Here is a 267-nt window from a genome sequence, read left to right on the forward strand (position 1 = left end):
ATCAACCAAGACACACTTGCCACAATTCAAGCCATCTCAGCTCCAAGATAGACATCAAATGAGCAAGTAACATATGTGTGCTCTTTTTCCCTATCTTTGGTTTTGTCCCACCACATTTTCCAAAGATAGGTTTTTAATGAGGCCATATGTTGCTTTCCTATCACTCATTTGATGATCTCAGTTCAAAACTTTATTTTAATTATTTATCTTTGTTGACATGAAGCAGAATTAGGCTGCTAGACTTGAGAATTAAGCTGCCAGACTTGA

Source organism: Brassica oleracea, chromosome C3 (genome assembly GCF_000695525.1).
Source record: "Brassica oleracea var. oleracea cultivar TO1000 chromosome C3, BOL, whole genome shotgun sequence".
In the NCBI taxonomy this organism is placed as follows: Eukaryota; Viridiplantae; Streptophyta; class Magnoliopsida; order Brassicales; family Brassicaceae; genus Brassica; species Brassica oleracea.